At 50.9% G+C, this 17,886-nt stretch overlaps 1 protein-coding gene and 1 pseudogene across 9 annotated transcripts in view; both read left to right on the forward strand.

Moving 5' to 3' along the window:
- Window positions 1-17,886, forward strand: part of GULP1 (GULP PTB domain containing engulfment adaptor 1) — a 154,569-nt gene that overhangs the window by 71,375 nt on the left and 65,308 nt on the right. The window lies entirely within an intron of this gene.
- LOC118662360 lies at window positions 1,625-1,752 on the forward strand (annotated as a pseudogene).

Raw genomic sequence — 17,886 nt, forward strand, 5'->3', positions numbered from 1 at the left:
ACTCTTCCTCCTCCTTCCTCCACTGTCAGCTCTTCGAATGGCAGGTGGGTGCACCTTCGAGTCTCTGCACACAGCGTTCCCCCTGCCTGGCGAGCTTCCCTCACCTTTGAGCTGCAGTTGAAACGTCCCTCCCCTGGAGCCTGCTGTAGCTTCTATCCGGCCCCGGCTCCCCTGCTTGTGCCGCCAGCGCACCTGCTGTCCCTCCTGTCACTCCCGTCACCGGTGCGGCTTCTAAAACCTGCTGTCTTTCCTGACGCAAAGAAGCTGCCTCCAAGTCTAGTTCGCTCATGACCTCAGCCACAGGAGAAGGTCTCAGGCAGCACTGATTACCTAAGGGGCTGGTGATGGAAAGGCACCTTGTTACTGCTTTTAAAGATGGGCTGTTTCTTGAGAGAAGTACATGTATCCCTTTTATGTATCTTTTGGATTTTCAAATGCTTTGACATTATCTCTAAGCTAGAGGCTCGGTGCATGAAATTCATGCACTGGGGGGGGGGGCGTCCCTCAGCCCGGCCTGTGCCCTCCAGCAGTCCGGGACCCCTCGGGGGATGTCCGCCTGCCGTCAGACATCTCTCTCGCAGTCCGGGATCCCTTGCTCCGTATCACCCCCTGCAGCGGAGGTGGGAGAGGCTCCTACCGCCACCTCTGAGCCGTGCTCCCCCTGTGGGAGTGCACTGACCACCAGGGAGCAGCTCCTGTGTGGAACGTCTGCCCCCTGGTGGTCAGTGCATGTTATAGCGACTGGTCGTTCTGCCGTTCGGTCAATTTGCATATTGGGGTTTTATTATATAGGATAACGGAGATGTATAATTTAAAAAATCTGTATCTTCACCGAATGCACTAATACTGACTGAATGTTAAAATGATGGCCTGGGGAATCAGGGGTACGATACAGGTGGGTTATTGTGTTTGTTGAGAGAAGTTCTGATTTCAATCTGCTTACTGAACACTAAGTTTATTTTATTGCATTAAAATGGCGTTTTTAAGGAATGTGTTTAGCATTGACGACTGCCTTTTATATGCTTCTGCTTGATAACCAGCTACTGTTATAGGTCTCGTTTCCTGAAATCTTCATCCTTTTCTTTGAAAAGAAGCTGCATGAATATATTTTAATTGAAATATCGACAACAGCTGTATGCCCGCGAGACAGATAATGTTTTACTTACTAGGACGATTCTAGCCAGTAGGCACTTATTCTAAATCATAACACATCAGGAATCTTCACTGGAGAAAGTGATTTGTGATTTTTTTAAAGAGCTTCATTTAGCAAGAAGGGAGTGCAGATTTGCGGGATCAGATGCCTGCCCTCCCAGAGTTCGAAAGGATGCAGAGCGTTCGAGAGGAAGCTCGATCCCGCAAGCGTGGCGTTCCCCTCGAGCTCACCACTGTTAGTCACTACACGGAGGCCCGCACCAGCTCAGGGCTCAGCGTTCTGTCCTGTTCTAAAATATTTGTGATGGGAGATGATTCCAACTGCCGTGTTCGTGAACCTGTGTGCATTTTGAAATCACACCCACTGACAAACATAGTTCTGGTCTCTTCCAAGAGCAAACTGTATAATTAGAGCCATTGATAATTTCTTTGGCGGAATTCATGCACGTGACTGTTTTAAAATACGAAACAAGTTCTTACCTGCAGGGGAAATACCGTGATCAGAAATGCCCTCGGGGTGTGCTGCCCCCTGCGATTTCTCCACATTTGGGAAACTCGCTGCACAGTGTGGTAGTGGGGCTGCGTGCGTGCTGTCCCCAGAAAATAAAATGAAATTCTAAAACAGGCTTATGGCAGAGGAATTAGGTGGTGTTGAGGGCCCCTTTGTAAGACGTTATAATGTTTGGTTTTATGGGATTACTGGAGGCCCAGTGCATGAAAATTCGTGCACTGGAGGAGGGGGGTCCCTCAGCCCGGCCTGCCCCCTCTCACAGTCTGGGAGCCCTCAGGGGATGTCCGACTGACGGCTTAGGCCCGCTCCCTAATTAGCATATTACCCTTTTATCAGTATAAATGTTACAAGAGCAGATATGTAACCATGAGGGACAAGCCTGAAGATGCTGGGATGCAGTAGCATCTTGAAAGATGCTTTGCAGCATCATTTGAGAATCCTAAACAAAGCTCACCCCTTTCATTCCGCAATCCCAGAGTTTACAGGTAACTACGATTCCTCCCTGTAGATGCAGCGTGTCAAACTCACGCCGGCTGTAGAGCCTGTGGTCTTGAGAGCTTTTTCCATCTGGGCCTTAGGAGCCTTCGCTAGAATCAGGTGTAAATCTAAGGGAGCTGCATTGCACAGATAAGAGGAAAGGGCACATTTGGGGGACTTTTTTTGGAAGACTATAGCCTGAAGCCTGCGATGTGTCCATATCTCGGGGCTCGCGGGAAGGATCCCCGATAAAATCCCCTTCATCTCGGTAATGAAGCGACTTTATCTCGGGGACTGCGCTGCCTGTGCCCGCCGGTGACATGTGGCCCAGGTGCTGAAGAGGTAGGCGGCTCTCTGGAGTCCCATGATGCCTTGGAGAATGTGACTGATGCTGCTGCCCTCGCACATTTCAAAGAACAGTTAGGTTTGGAGGAAATGTTAACATTAGTCCAAATCATGTGTCCGTGTAGAATCAGAGAAAGCTGCTTGCCACTGGAGAAGGAAAGAACAGGACTGGAATATGCCCTTTGAAAAGGAGGAGCAGATGAAGCTAGGGGATTAAAGCTGCAGCCGATGCCAGCTTCCTCTTCTCCCTCCCTCCCTTCCTCCCTCCCTTCTCCTCCCTCCCTCCTCCCTTCTTCCTTCCTTCCTTCCTTCCTTCCTTCCTTCCTTCCTTCCTTCCTTCCTTCCTTCCTTCCTTTTTTCCCCCAATATATTTTTATTGATTTCAGAGAGGAAGGGAGAGGGAGAGATAGAAACATTAATGATGAGAGGGAATCATTGATTGGCTGTCTCCTGCTAGCCCCCCACTGGGGATTAAGCCCACAACCCAGGCATGTGCCCTGACCAGGAATCGAACCATCATGTCCTGGTTCATGATGCTCAACCACTGAGCCACATCAGCATGGCAATGCCAATAGTCCATCCCATCACAGGACTAGCGAGCGCAAGACTGGTAACTAAAGCACATACCACTGACTCCCATAACTGAGCATTGGAATTAAGAATTAAAGGAAAATACTTTCATTATTTCAAAATGCCCTCGGGGAGCATGGAAGGAGCCCAACCATTCTTGGGTACAAGCAAACTTCGTGTTTGCAGAGAATAAAGCTAAACCCAGATGTCTCGGTCCTGTGGGACAGGAACACTGCTCATTCGCAAAGCCCTTTCCTGGGAATCTTGTGCCCATTCAGTGGCTAATTAATAACTAATAATAATTAATAATGCAAAAGGGAGGAAAGATATAATCATCTAGAACAAACTGAGAAAATACACTTTTTAAATGTTACTGAATTTATCTTCCCAGTGTTTTGCAATTTTGAAAGCATTGTTTTTGCTCTTGAAAATGCACTACTTTGTATGCAGCTTCTCCCCCTTCCTCCTTTCCTGTCTCTTCTCTCCTCTCCCTCTGTCTCCCCTCTTCCTTCTGTGGTTCCATTAGGTGGGGGTCATAGGGCCCTTTCGGGGTGAAGACATGCTCTACGTAAATGTAATTAGATTGTAGTGATCGTTGTACAACTTTGTAATTATTCTAAAAGCCATTGAGTTGCACCTGGTACGTGAGTGAGTTCCATAAATTATGCATCAGGTTGTGACCAGAAAGGGGCCTGGGCCTGGAGGGGTCTGCCTGGGCGGCGGGCAGTGTGCGGGTTCTCTGCTTCCTGCAGGAAAGACTCCCCAGCGCGAGTCCGGGTGACCAGGAGGGGACATCGGTTAACGCTGGGGATGCAAACCAAGAACAGGCTTAGCATAGAAGCAGCGACAGGAGGGCCCAGGCGGGCCGCCCTCGCTCCCCGAGGAGTCAGAGAAGGGGCCTCGGGGTCAGGTCAGGGGTGAGCCTGGGATGAGCTGCTGCTGCACGTTGCTCCCCCGGTTGGAAGCCTCATGGGGCCCTTTAGGGCTCAGGAGATGGTCCTTGTGGGGGAGGAAGTGGGGGGAGAACAGGGGAAAGGGAATGGTAGGGTGTGTACCCCAGGAGGCGAGCACGTGCTGGGTCCTTTGTCTTCAGGGTTTTTATCTCTTTCTCAAAGGCAAGCTCTCAGGGGAAGCCTCGGGGGAGGGGTCAGGGGAGGGGTCCAGCAGAACATGCATCAGCTTTCCAGGTGGGCCCCTCCAGGCCGTGGGCCCCACCGATTGGTCGGTGCAGGGCAGGGGTCGTCAGTCATCGCAGCTGGTCCTGGTGTTGCCCACCTGGTTCAGCCGCTTTCTGGGCCTGGAGCTGAGCCACAGTGGAGGCCTCCCTGTCGTCTCTAGGGAGGTGCCTCTGTGCCTGCTGTACGTTGCTGGGCCAGTGTTCAGCGCCCTGCCTCAGTTTCCCCTTCCGCCTGTCCTGTCGCAAAGAAAGCTGTTGTTAAAAGGGAGCTGCTCACCTGAGGTTGACTGAGGCGCCCGGAACGAGAACAAGGACCCAGCCTTCTCCCAGGCGATGGCAGCAAACCACCGAGTGGAGACGCCTGGTGTCGGGCTCAGCCAGGTGTCCTTCCCTCCTAATAGCCTCGCGTGTTTCAGTCCAGCGACGTGGGCGAGGGGCCGACCCCCAGAAAGCAGGCGTGGCCACAGCTCTCACCTTCGGGCGCCGGCATCCGGGGCGGGAGAAGTCGGGGTCATTCAGAGACCGTGTGTGACCCAGCGGGCGAGCCCAGGGTCGCGAGCAGTTGCGTGCAGCCCGTTCAGTGGGAGGCTGAGTCAGCTCACACCGCGTTTACCGCGGAAAATCCAGGACCAGTTGGTAGATAGTTTCAACATTTGTTTTTAACGAATAAGTTTTATTAATTCTCTTTTTTTAAAAAGTCTTTTTTGTTGAAAGCATTACATAGGTCCTCCTTTCCCCCCACTGACCTCTTCCAGCCCCTCCTCCCCCGCACCCCAGGTTCTCACCACCCCATTGTCTGTGTCCCTGGGTGATGCATATATGCATACAATTCATTGGTTGGTCTCGTCCCAGCCACCCGCCCCTGCCGGCCTTCTGGACTCATCAGAAAGGATGTCTGCAGCCCTGTGTTCACAGCAGCGCAGTACAATAGCTAAGATCTGGAATCAGCTCAAGTGCTCAGCAGATGAGCGGCTGAAAAAGCGGTGGTACATCTGCACCCCGGAATACTACACGGCAATGAAAAAGAAAGAACTCTTGCCATTTGCACCAGCAGGGAGGGACCTGGAGAGCATGATGCTGAGCGCAGGAAGCCAGTCGGAGACCGACAAGTATCACCCGATCTCACTCACATGGGGAATCTCACGAACCAACTACAGTGATGATCAAAAGTAGACCCAGAGACATAGAAGCATGGAAAGCAGTTTTATTCATTCTTAAGTAAATGTCGTATCGCAGTGGCAGACTGATTTTTTTAAGTGTTCTAATTTCTGTATTTGAACAGTCTCGTCTACATCAGCAAACGTTTCAAATCCGGGAAACGGGCCCCAGAGGTGGGACAGCGAGACGCCCTGCGGCCAGAGGAGCGACAGCACTGTAGCGCACGTGACTGCTTGGTGCTCACGGCTCCACCTTTGTTGCCTCATCTCGGTCATCAGGACAGGAAACGCCTTTCCGTGATCGCTGACGGGCGTGGCCGCGTTGTGATGGCCTGTGGTTGCTTCTCGGGGACACGGGGCCTTGCAGCACGGCCCAGGGGCTGTAACGAGGTGCTGTTGGTACGGCTTGCTCCAACTCCTGCTTTGGCCTGAACGACCCCAAATTCTCGTTGTCACTTACTTCCTGTCAGAAGTGGTCTCTGCACTCTAGGCTATTGGAATAGTGGAAAGGAAGACACATTTTATTTTATTTATTTATTTTGTACATAATTCTTTACTGTTGAAAGTATTACATGTCCCCTCCCCACTGACCCCTTCTCACCCGACGCCCCCCCCCCCCCCCCCCCCCCCCCCCTGTTGCTGGTGGAAGTGGGCCTCGTGTGCGACTCGCCGGGAGATCGCGGGGTGCAGAAAGCCTGTTCTGTGGGCTCGACCCCCGAGGGTCCGCGGCCCCCTCTCGCTCCGCTCCTGAGGAAGGTGGTGTCTGCAGCAGAGCTGGGCAGAGCCTCCCGCCCTGAGCGCACGGATGGCGGGGCAGTGCCCTGGGTCTCGCCCAGAAACGCAGGGTTTCGGCTGCTGGTTCCACTCTGGTCCCAGGAACGAACAGCGTCCAAACGGCATTGACTCCTTTTGAAGATGCCCCTCAGGCCCCTTGCAGTTCCGCGCCCGACCTGATCGCAGCTGCGCCTGCCACGTTGAAGTTCACGCCTCCTCCGGCCATGTCCTCTGTCTGGTCCAGTCGGAGGAGAAACAGCATCTCCTTTTCTCCTCGGGCTTCAGTACCTGCTGGGCAGCAGAACGCGTGGGGTTGTAAGTTACCGCAGCGTAACACACGGGGAGACTTTTCTGAAATTAACGCTTAAAAATAATCGTTAGCTGTTCTGAGATGAAGCAGCGGTCAGCTGCTAGTATGCTGTATCTTATCCTCCAAAATCGGGATAAATTTCCCAGACGCGCACGGCTTCAGGCCCAGTCACCTCGGGAAAACGCAGACTTCCTGGCTGCCAAGAAGTGGTGTTTGTGCTGTGTTTCTGCCCCTAAAGTGAAGGATTTAAACACCAACTCACAAGGGGTATTTTGGGTGATTTTCTTTAGCATTCTGTTCTAATCATTACAATTTATCCACCTTAAATAAAAATATTTTATTAATTCAAGAAAGTAAGATTACTTTAATTAAAAGCAGAAGGATTACAAATTGAGGCTGACAGCTAAGATTTATATATTAACAATTTGTACTATCAACCGGTGACTAAAATATTAACGTACCATAGAAAATTAAAATCTCAACAATTAAAACACTGAATAATGTAGAAGAAGTTTTTAGGCCATCTATAAATTAGATCTTATTATCCCAAATATAGCTCAATGTGCCAGTTACACCACCAATCGATCATATAATCTTTTTTATTACAAAATTTTTTTATTGAATTTATTGGGGTGACCTTGGTTAATGAAATTACATATTTTCAAATGTATAATCCTATAATACATCATCTGTACATTGTGTTGTGTGGAAATCCATTTTTTAAGGTAGCATTTCTCAGAAAGCTTCTAATGGTGGATTGTCCCAAACGATGGCCATGATGCAGTAAAATATGTCCGGGTTCATTAGCCTGCGGTGGTTCTTTATGTCCCTCAGTACTTACTTTGTGCATTTCACAGTGCTGGGTAGATATTAGAGGACCAGTAAACATTTAATCAATCAATCTATACACACATTGAATGGCAACACCTGTAAACCTACTTTCGCCCCACCCTGTATTTGCTAAAATTGGGCCACAATATGGGTGCTGCAAGTTTCAAAAGCCCAAATAAAGGAACATGATTCTCAGAGTTCGCTACAGAAGGCGTCTTTGTGGTTGGGAAGGCCTGGGAGTCCTTGGCATTGAGCTGCGGGCAGCGGGCAGCTGCCCGGGCCCCAGCTCCTGTGGGCGGGCCCCTCCCGGGATGAAGAGGAAAGCCGTTGTCTGGAGATGTTCACGATCTGAAACGCTATTCCCGTGGAAGCCCCCAGCCCCAGGGGCACGCAGAGCACCGGCCATGTGTTCCGATGTTGTCGCATTTCGATTTTGTCAGGACTCCTGGCTCCAGGTCACCACCGATGTCTCGTTATGGCCGCACAATCTGACGAATGGCGGTGTGCGCTGGCCCTTCCGTGTTATTTCTGCAGGAATTAGAAGGGTTTCAAAACATCCAGACCTGCGTGTTTGTCACCAGCTTGAGAGCAGAACCATCGATCTCCATGTCCTTTGTGACGAAGTGCTTGACTCTAGGGATTATTTTTGGTGGGAAAAAGAAAGATGAGCTTTCACTTTCCGTGTGGCAAGATGATGGAATCATTCCTATTAATAAGCCCTCAGGCGTGTGCTGGGGCTTGACTCTGCCCAGCGCGGCGTTGGGGTCAGGGAGGCGGGATGGGGATGGAGGTGGGAGCAGTGGCCTCCCCCTGGTGTGCGTGTGTTCGTAGTGGCTCATGCTTTCTAGTCGCAGAGAAAGCCCTGCTGGGGCAGGGGGAGCTCTGGGGTGCCACAAATCAAGGTGCCTTACCACCTACCTGGCACTTCCATGTTTACAAAGTACTCGCCCAACTTGTGTGCATGACCCATGGACACCGACAACAGGGTGCGAAGGCCTGGGGCGGTTGCAGGGGCAGCGGGGTGAGGTGGGGGGTGGGGGGAGGTAAGACTTTCAACAATAAAGATTTAAGTAAACAAACAAACAAACAACAGCACCTCGCCCCTATGTTTGACCCTCCCAGGACCCATTTGGAAGAAACCACAAATGTCTCTTACGTGGCCTCCTAGCCACGTGAGAACGGTCGCTCTGTGTCCGATCCTCCGCAACCCCTTTCATGTTTCTCATTTGACTCTAATTAAGAAGGAAGTGGTGAGTGTGCCCTTCCCAGTCTGGGGAGCGGAGGCCGCGGGGTGGACATGTAGCCGGAATCGCTCTCTGATGTTGTAGGTGGGAACGTGGCCAAGCATTGCTTTCTCCGAGGCCCGAGGGTCCTGCCTGTCTCAGGTGCCAGGGGTCCCGTCCAAGGTGCTCTCGCTCCACCCTGGGCCCATTGCCCGGCATCTGGGAGCCTCTGCCTCAGGCTCAGTCATCCACCCTCAGTGAATGTTCTGGAAAGATACCTCAACAGGGAAAACCTAAAAGGCTGCATTATCTTAATTAAAATTAACCCGCCCGGCTGGTGTTGCTCAGTGGTTGAGTGTCAACCTATGAGCCAGGAGGTCAGGGTTCGATTCCCGGTCAGGGCACAGGCCCGGGTTGTGGGCTCGATCCCCAGTGTGGGGCGTGCAGGAGGCAGCCGATCCATGATTCTCTCTCATCACTGATGTTCCTCTCTCTCTCTCTCTCTCCCTCCCTCCCTCCCTCCCTTCCTCTCTGAGATCAATAAAAATCTATTTTAAAAAAATTAACCCAAATGGTGAAGAGCAGAGAGGACTGGTACGGTCTGGGCCACCTGGAGTCCCAGGCCTGGCCCACCACCTGGCCCAGGTCCACCACGGAGCTGCCCGTCGCGTGGCTCGGTTAGGGGAGCCACTCAAGCCCGTTCTGTTCCTGTGGCAGCTGGAGTCGATTGTCCTTCGTTCGGAATGGAAGGAGCCCTGACTGTTAGTTTAAATTAATACGACAGATCCGTAACGGCTCTGCCTGCTGAACGAGCTAACGCTTTGAATTAGACTTTACAATGATGGGCTGACAGTTTAAGATCATTGGTTCTCAAAAACATGAAAAATAGCCTTTTAGAAAACTCGGTGGCAAATGTCAAACGTCAGCTAATGAAAGTGGTCTTTTTATTTTTAGAATGCCAGTCAAATTACGCTTCTAACAATAATTAGAGAGGTTAATTTTTTTGTGTGTGAAAAGTAATATAATGGACACATGTGGAATGAAAGCAGTGGTTTGTGGCATTTTACATTTAGGTGCGGAAGTGGAAATTAATTTTCTTCCCTTTGATGATTTGAAATAAAAACAGGCCTCGCACACCAGTACAGCTTTCCACCCATAAGGCAGTGCGGCTTCTTTTCACTGTTATGTTGGTCTTCACTCATGACGCCTGGTCACATTTGGTACATGGCGCCCGTAAAGTCATTAGCATCAATTATTGGCCTCATTCTGGGCGTTTTATAAAATGAAGAGTGAGGGAACTAGCAAGGTTGGGATGGTGTATGACCGACATGCTTTCCAAATAAAGAGATGTTTAGATTTTATATTTGTAAATATAATACGAAAGATATGGTCCTATAGGAGACCTTTGTTTTCAGAGAAAGTGTGTAAAGTCCCTGGAAGTCTTTTTATTTTGATTCGGTGCCTGGGTCAGTCCTGAGATCCTCCGGGGAAAATAGGGTAGACCAGATGCCTGTGGCTGACTCTCCCACTTACTTCAATGACTGTGCTAGAGTTTCCCAACCTCTCTGTGTCCTCCTGTGTGAGGCAGGGTAAGGACAGTGCCTACCTGGTGGCATTGTGGTGAGAATTACGGAAGGCGATATTTATAAAGTGCATGGAACAGCACTTGCTATAGCGAAATCTAGTAGCTGTTAACTATTCTTTTTTAAAAATATATTTTAATTGATTTCAGAGAGGAAGAGAGAGGGAGAAACATCTGTGATGAGAGAGAATCTTTGATCGGCTGCCTCCTGCACGCCCCACACCAGGGATCGAGCCCACAACCCGGGCCTGTGCCCTGACCGGGAATCGAACCATGATCTCCTGGTTCGTAGGTCGACGCTCAACCACTGAGCCACGCCGGTCGGGCTGTTGATTATTCTTATGATGCGGCGGACTCAAAGTAGCTTCTATGTGCTTTGCTAATCAAAGAGTGGGGTGTCCCAGGTTTCATTTGAAACATCAAATTCTGTTTCCTTTTCCGTGTCACTCTGTGAAAAGCTGCTTGTCTTTCAGTTTTGTGCCAGGGGCGGAGGCGTTCAGGAAACAAAGCCTACAGGTGGGTGGAGAGTCTCAGGGGGCTGAGGGGCTGGGTGCCCAATAAAGAAAAGAGCAAGAAAAAAAAAACACAATCAACTGTCCGTAGCATTAACGATGAAAACTATTCCTGTCTCTATCTCCACTGGGTCTCAGTGGTCTTGGAGGGAGGACACGCCAGGGCAGTGAGAGCTGGCAAGTACCAGGGGGACGGCTGGCCGATGAGCCACAGGGCCTGCCTGTCGACTCTCAGCCAGCACGGGGGCAGCGGGTGCCCTCACACCAGACCACACTGCCGGGGTCCTCACAGGCCCCGCCCCCAGGCTGCCGTGGGCATGACCGCGTGTTTATCGTACCTTCTGCCGTGGGAATCCCCGAATGTCCATCTCATCCGAAACCTGGTACATCAGGTTGTAGACGCCAGATGGGAGCTCCCTGAGGCACGTTAATCAACGTTAAACAAAGTGGCTGCCTTTGCTCCATAAGAAAAGAAGTCCTTGATGGCTGCAGCTCCAGGACCCAAGGAGTAAAGCCAACGCCACGCTGACGAGCAGTATGTCATCAGTTCACATTACCAGAAGGTTCGATTACAAGCCTGGAGACCGTTTTTGGAAAGCCTCCTTTGTTAAAAACATAACTTTATAAAGTAGCTGAAACGAAAATATACATGCATTTCCCATTTGAATTGTGGCTGAGAAGGAAGTTCTGACTCTATCACAGGAACACCTCTCATCAGGTTTGCTTTCCCGCAGAAAGGGAAGCCACCTGCACAGGTTTTCTTTTCCAAAAGTAGTCCTAGGAAGATTTTTTAAAATATATATATTTTTTTATTGATTTCAGAGAGTAAGGGAGAGGGAGAGAGAGAGAGAGAAACATCCATGATGAGAGGGAATCACTGATTGGCTGCCTCCTGCACGCCCCACACTGGGGACCGAACCTGCAACCCAGGCATGTGCCCTTGATCAGGAATTGAACCCGGGATCCTTTAGTCCGCATGCTGACGCTCTATCCACTGAGCCAAACTGGCCAGGGCTAGAAAAATTTTTAAAAACTGCAGTGTATTCCATCTTCTCTCCTTGTGCCCGCGGCCAGTTTCTGGTGCCCCCCCCCCCCCCCCACACACACACACACTTTCTAGCTCTACTCTGGCCTTTATTACCTCTGGCCCAACCACTGCCATCACCCTCAGCCAATCTCCCTGTTCAAATTACCCTGTGCCGCTGCCACAGCGATGCCGGTAAAACACGTTCTCCTTGGTCGATATCCAATACCAATAGCTGTCAGAGTGTTTTCCCACCTTCATGGAACGTGAAAAGCTGGCTCCTCCACAAACCAGCCAAGAGCGAGTCCGTCTCCCTGAGCGCTGCATCCGGCCTGCCTTGAGCCCGTGCCTGGCCGCGGCCCTGACCACCTCGCACCCCAGCAGCTTGGTCCTCGGCACCAGCACATCACGGAGCCGGTGCCAGGCGCGGTGCGTGCTGTGCTAAGCACAGGGACTCGGCGCTTGAGCCCCCCAGGTTGGCAAGGTTCCCTGAGGTGCCAGCTGGGCTGTCGACAGAGCCTACAAACATATTCCACACCGTCCTGTCTAAACTGACTTTATCTCGCAGAACCTTTCTTTTAGGAATCTTGTCTGGCCCGGCCAGTGTGGCTCAGTGATTGAGCATCGGCCTATGAACCAGGAGGTCACGGTTCGATTCCCAGTCAGGGCACAGGCCAGGGTTGTGCTCGATCCCCAGTGGGGGGCGTGCAGGAGGCAGCCGATCAGTAGTTCTCTCTCATCATTAATGTTTCTCTCTCTCTCCCTTTCCCTTCCTCTCTGAAATCAATACAGTTTTATTTAAAAAAAATAAAGGAGCGAAAATGTCTGATACTTTCCCAAGCTCGGTTGGTTTCGAACATAGTCCGGCCCCGAGACCCACTCTCCGTGGGACGTCTAGACGGTCCTGTGGGTTCTTCTGTGAAAGATGAAATGCTCTTCTTTCCAGCCCCCTCTGCGTGTGCCCAGGGCCCAGGTGAACGGGCAGCCACTCTGTGAAGGAAGGAACCACCTACAGACAAAGCCCACGGCGGGGCGGGGGGTCGGGGGGGGGTGCGCGGGGGGGGAAGGCAGGAGGAATCAGAGCTTGTGGGCATTGGCCACAGCAGCTGCGGGCTGTTTACCAACCTGGGGACCATTTGCCCTCTGACCTGTTATGGGAAACGGTGAGCCCCTAGGATGCACGCGACTGTACGCGTCTGTTACTTGCACCCCACCCCTCCCCTGAGCGTCCTAAGCAGACAGACTGGGGCCACGTCTGGCTTCGGTTCTGGGACGGCAGCGTAGACTCGTGCATGGGACCCAGCACTTCAACCTGCGAGGCTCTGAGCTCAGCCTGCGGGCCTGAGCTTTGTGTTTGGGTGCTGGCTGGGCTGGGCGTAGGCTACGCAACTAACCTTCCTGCCACAGTGACTCATCCGGTTGCATCCCTTCGGAGTCGGCTCCTGTGTCCTCTAGGATCCTCTCTTCCCCCCATCTGAAAAGCAGGCAAGACTTTAAAACACTGCATTTCATTCAGACACGAAGACTTGTTTGAACTTGTCTAGATGAGGCATGACTTCAGTTAATGATGTGTTGGCGTTTTGGTTAGATGGCTAGCGATTTGGGAATAAGAGTTACGATGGCCCTTTCGTACCCAGTGGTGTTTTATGAGGAATTTGCTTCATAGTAATTGAGTCCCAGATAAGAGTCAGCCTGAGATATTAGGAAGTTCAGACAGCGTCATTAGAGTCACTTCCGTTTGCAGTAAAATGCTGATTCTGCCACTAGATTTGGGTGAATCACTTGGCTGCATCAGTGTAGACATGGTCATATCGAATTGCTCGCACTCTGAGAGTAGGATTTTGGGGAGTAAATGAGATGCTATATTTAAAACATTAGTTCATTGCCAGACACGCACTAGGCGTCAAGTCTAGGGTGCACCAACGCGTCAGAGCGCCCCGAAGATGAGGCGGAGGCAAGGAATTCTAGCCACTCTGCTCACCTGCTCTTGTTTAGTCCGCACCGCAGACTGTGGGGCCCGCCGAGCGTGTCTCCCTCTCTCACCACTGAGCTCAGGAAACCTGCAGGAGGAAGAATTTCAGCTCATTCCTTTCCGGGTAAATGAACTGCAGGGCCGGACACAAGTAGGCGCACAGTGGCTGCTGCCGAGTCACATCGCTCTCCGGCCCAGCGGTGTCTCCTGGCCCCACCTCCCCGCTTGCAGCGAAGCAGAACACCCACCTGGCAACGTGCCAGTCCTGTCGCAGCCCCCGTTCCTCCCTCGTCACGCGGTAACGCATCCGCGGGCGCAGGAGACGCGTTCACTCCCTTCCCTTCTGTCTTCACCTGTCACTTTCCTTGTATTCCTGTCCTCCCCCAGGGAGCGTGTCTTTGATTTGCAGTTGGGCCTGCCTTCCCGGTATATCTGTGTGTTTTTCTCACTAAAGGGATTGCGTGGAGCCCTAGGCAGTGTGGCTCAGTGGGTAGAGCAGCGGCCCAGGGTCCCGGTTTGATTCTGCTCAGGGGCACGTACTCGGTCGCAGTCTTGATCCCTGACCCTGGTCAGGGCCGTGCGGGAGGCAGCCGCCCAACGTGCTCTTTCACATCGGTGCTTCTCTCTCTGTCTCTCTCCCATTCACTCTCTTAAAAAAATCAATGGAAAACATCCTCAGGTGAGAATTACCAAGAAAAGGAAGGGAGGGAGGGAGGGAGGGAGGAAGGAAGGAAGGAAGAAAGGAAGGAAGGAAGGAGAAAGGAAGAAATGACGAGGAGTGACTAACGGTGAATTACCATTTGGATGGTAAATGGACTCCTAGTAACAGTGCTCCAGCACTAAGCATATAGCGGACTCAGGACTCCGCACACAGGCGGCGTGAGCGCTGGGAGATGCCGCTGTGCCCTTGGGTCGGGGAGAGCAGCTCAAGGGATGCAGCACAGCAATAAAGCCAGGAAATGAGAACGGGTATTTCTGCTATAGATTTCCCAAATGACCATACATTTCTGCTCATGCGAAGGTTTGAACAGCAATTCCCGTTGCGACACTAGCTTGGGAGTCTTGGAATTATGCCCAGAAATAATGCTTTGGAGGGAGGTTGGAGACTATGGCCAAATGAATTATTGCCACGTTATTGGCAAGTGCAGGGAGAGGTTGGTTTGGCTTGAACTTAAAAGGAAGTCGAGGATAGCATCGGCGCAAATGGCCCCTGTCGAGTTTGTTCATTTTTTCATTCATTCGGGCATTTAGGACGCTGTTCTCTTCACTGATTCTTTCCTTTCCTTCTCCTTTTCTAATTGTATACGTGTAGGTTTCAGCTAATTCCATTTCTCTACGTCTAACCCAAGCATGTCAACCTCAAAGGCTAACACGGGCCAAATAAATGAGGCAGGCGGCCCATGAGCCGTGAGTTTGACATGCTTGGTCTAATAACTGTGATATGTATACCTACAAATCGATGATTCCCCCAAATAATATTACTAATATTCACGGTGCAAAGGAAGTGGCCCAAATACGTATTACATTGTGATCACCACACAATTAAGAAATATATTTTAGGGACCTTGCGCTGTATTTCTGACATTATTATACCAGGTGGCTTAGCATTTACACAATAGGACAGAAGTAATCCTGGTTTCAATAAAGTAGGGACTTTCCCATTTGTTGGTTGTCTACTGTTTTCATCTTAATATTTAAACATTTAATTGTTATTGGTTCTTGATGAATGATATTGAAGCATTCAACATGTGTCATACAGTGAAATGATTCACAGTTACGTTATATTTTTGAATCACTTTAGTCCGTGTTTTGAATTAGAGGGAGAACAGGGGCTGGAAGAGCAGAGGCAGGAACTGGTTGGCTGCACACATTTGGTAGTGACTCCTTCATTGTTAATAAAGGAGTGGTTTCAGAACCGTTATATATGAACTAGAGGCCCGGTGCATGAGATTCATGCATTCAGGGGGGAGGGAGTCCCTCAGCCTAGCCTGCGCCCTCGCAGTCCGGGAGCCCTCAGGGGGATGGCCAACTGGCACCCTGCAGGGAACAGGCCTAAGCCGGCAGTCGGACTTCCTTAGCGCTGCCGCCGAGGCAGGAGAGGCTCCCGCCACCGCCACTGCGCTTGCCGGCCCTGAGCCTGGCTTCTGGCTGGGCGGCGCTCCCCGTGTGGGAGTGCACTGACCACCAGGGGGCAGCTCCTGTGTTGAGCGTCTGCCCCCTGGTGGTCAGTGTGTGTCATAGCGACCAGGTCATTCTGTCGTTTGGTCGATTTGCATATTAGCCTTTTATTATATAGGATGTGGTTATGCAGTTATATATTTTTCCTCAAGAGTTAAAATCAGTGCGTCCTTTAGTCTAAGATGAATTACCATCATTTTCTTTACTCTCTTCAATTGGGAATGCTTTACTTATAAAAGAAATGGGAGATATCGGGACATGAGATCTCTTTTCTAAGCCAAAGATGTTTCCCGATTGGTCCATGCGGGTAGGGGACTTGCTGAGCGTTCTAAGGAATCGCTCTCGTTGCCTGAATGAGGCCGACAGGAGCTAGGTGGGCTCCTCTGAGGTTCAGAAGCCCTGACTCCATGAGGCAGAGAGGGCTTTTTTGTTTTTTTGGTTTTTTTAAACATATCTTTATTGATTTCAGAGAGGAAGGGAGAGGGAGAGAGAGATAGAAACATCAACGATGAGAGAGAATCATGGATCGGCTGCCTCCTGCACGCCCCCTGCTGGGGGTTGAGCCTACCACCCGGGCATGGGCCCTTGCACATGGAATTGAACCCAGGACCCTTCAGTCTGCAGGCCGACGCTCTATCCACGGAGGCAAACCAGCCAGGGCCACTTTGTATTTTGATGGGTGATTTCTCAATTTGAAATGTTTGAAGAGCTAGCTCTCTACTGGCATTTGCTAAAATTTGTGATCTCCAAGCCACGATGCTTTTCAGAGGGAAGTCACAGCAGGGCTCTCCTTGACTGGCCGGTGCCGCCGGCTGGCGGTCCGACTCCCCACGGCGCCCTGAGCCCGCAGAGGGAGCGCGCTCCTGTGATGGGAGAGGCACGATCCCGCTGCTCATGGCCACACACGGTTTGGTTACGAGAACAGAATGTTAACAGAACAACAGGAACACAGAAAGCGCTGGGAAAACCCCGGATTCGTTTCTCTTTCAAAGAAAGTTTTCGTTCCACCTCCACCACGGCAGGCCTCCCGGTGACGGTGCAGGTACCGTGTTTTCATCATCAGACACTGGTGCTCTAGGGCTCTGAAAGGCGAGGTAAGTGGACGGGGTCCAGCACTTCAGTGTGTTTACACTTTGCCAGTATTCCCAGAATTTAAAAAATGTGCACGTTAACCCAGGCTTCTGTCCTTATTACTCCCAGCACCAACTTGGAAACAGCGTTTATGAAGGGTTTGCTGTGCACTCTGGAGAAGGTCGCTGGGGCGTAGGCACCCTGCCTCCTGCGTTCACGCTTCTCTGCTCTGTCTGCTCAGATGTGCTGGGGGGAGAAGTCCGTTTCCAGGTGCATCGGCGCAGTCCACATCCACATTCTGTGCGTGTAGAAATGTATCCGTCAAAACACACACACATTAAAGTGTTCGTGTAGAGCAAAGGCAGATGGGCCTCAGTTTATAACAGCAAATATTATGTTTAAGACAATACTTCGGCCAGGCCAGTGTGGCTCAGTGGTTGAACATCAGCCTGGGAACCAGGAGGTCAAGGCTTGATTCCAGGTCAGGGCACGTGGCTGGGTTGCGGGCTCGGCTCAGCCCCCAGCGGGGCGTGCAGGAGGCAGCCCATTGGTGATTCTCTCTCATCATTGATGTTTCTATCTCTCTCTCCCTTCCTCTCTCTCTAAAAAATCTATAAAAACATATTTAAGCCCTAACTGGCTTGGCTCAGTGGATAGAGCGTCAGCCTGCGGACTGAAGGGTCCCGGGTTCAATTCCGGTCAAGGGCATGTACCTTGGTTGCGGGCACATCCCCAGTAGGAGGTGTGCAGGAGGCAGCTGAATCGATGTTTCTCTCTCATCGATGTTTCTAACTCTCTATCCCTCTCCCTTCCTCTCTGTAAAAAAAAAAAAAATCAATAAAATATATTAAAAACATTTAAAATACAATATTTCTCTAATGGGTGGAGTAAGATTTTAGAAACTTGAAGATGAAGATGTGTAGAGTTGGGTGACTGTCTTCGCATTATTTGGGCACGTGTACACACTTGGAGCATGAACAGTGTTTCGAGTTCTCTGATACCCACTTACTTCCTAGTGAA

Source organism: Myotis myotis, unplaced genomic scaffold, assembly GCF_014108235.1.
Source record: "Myotis myotis isolate mMyoMyo1 unplaced genomic scaffold, mMyoMyo1.p scaffold_m19_p_8, whole genome shotgun sequence".
Taxonomy (NCBI): domain Eukaryota; kingdom Metazoa; phylum Chordata; class Mammalia; order Chiroptera; family Vespertilionidae; genus Myotis; species Myotis myotis.